Raw genomic sequence first — 1,421 nt, 5'->3', positions numbered from 1 at the left:
CATACACACACACACACACACACACACACACACACACACACACACACACACACACACACACACACACACACACACACACAAGAAAGAGAAACAAATAGTGACGACTCCAGAAGTTTTTACGTGGATAACCCGTATAGGGAATAATCATGGGGTCTGTCCCAGTTGCCAAAATCCACTATTGATTGATGATTACGAAAATCACTTGTCCAATAGACGGAAAACGGTAACAATATTTTTCAGAGTACAACATTAACGGACAATGTCTGGTTGGAAGTGGTTAACGACAACTGGTGGACGTCGACCACGATCACCGATGATCGTTGGAGGTCAGCGATGGTGGTCATCAAATTGTCCATTCTTTTTAATATAATTTTTTTTCTATTTAAAAAAAATATTAAAATAAAAATATCTCACGTATTTTTCTACTTAATTGTTACAAATTAAAGTTACTTTAATTTCTTTCAAATCAGCCTTTGAAATACACACACACACATCCACGCACACACGCACACACGCACACACACAGATGAAGGAGAAACAAGTAGTGCCGACACCAGAAGTTTTTACTTTAAAAACCCGTAAAGGAAAAAACCACAGGGTCTGATTCAGTTTACAAAATTCTCTTATCCCACAGATGAGAAATGATAATATTTTTCACATTACAGCATCGACTACTGACGTTTGGTTGGTAGTGGTTAACGACAACTGATAGGTGTCGACAACGGTCAGTGGTGGTCATCGGAGGTCGTCAGTGTTTGGCAGGATTCAGCGAGGGACGATAGTAATCAGCCGCGTTCTACGGTGGTCGGCGACGGTCGACAGTGATTGACGAAGTTTAGCGGTGATCGCCGGCGATCAGCGGTGATGTTGAGTTATAACACCTCCTCAAAACCTCAAGCTCTCTCTCTAGACTTAAGCTCCACCCTCATGAGAACAATGAGACTCTATTTATAGTGTTATGAGTACAATTAATGTAGAAATATGAAATATTTTGATCAAACGGTCTGAAGAGACTCCCTCAATCAGATGATGTTTAATAGACATTTGGATGCCTTAATGATGTCAAAATTGAATGATCTTGAGCTCATTTGATTTTTCCTTTCGACACGCTTGATTCGACTATAAACATGTCAGATTTGACATTTGTTTGACATTCCAAATGTGTCTAGAAATCTTCTAAGAATGATTTAATGACTTGATCTGGACTTGATTTGACTCGGATTGGACTGACATTGACGTATTAGGTCCATCTCATCGAGCCGTTTAGTTTGATTATAATTTTGCTGAAATCGAAGCTCGAACGAATTTTTAATAAGATTTGAACATCTTTTGCTCAAATTATTATCTTGATCCGTATCATGATTCGTTTTGAATAATGAAAATTTAATGTTGGTGTGTATTATAATATATATGTATATATA

This window comes from Phalaenopsis equestris, unplaced genomic scaffold (genome assembly GCF_001263595.1).
Source record: "Phalaenopsis equestris unplaced genomic scaffold, ASM126359v1 Scaffold000224, whole genome shotgun sequence".
In the NCBI taxonomy this organism is placed as follows: domain Eukaryota; kingdom Viridiplantae; phylum Streptophyta; class Magnoliopsida; order Asparagales; family Orchidaceae; genus Phalaenopsis; species Phalaenopsis equestris.
This window is presented reverse-complemented; position numbering follows the sequence as displayed.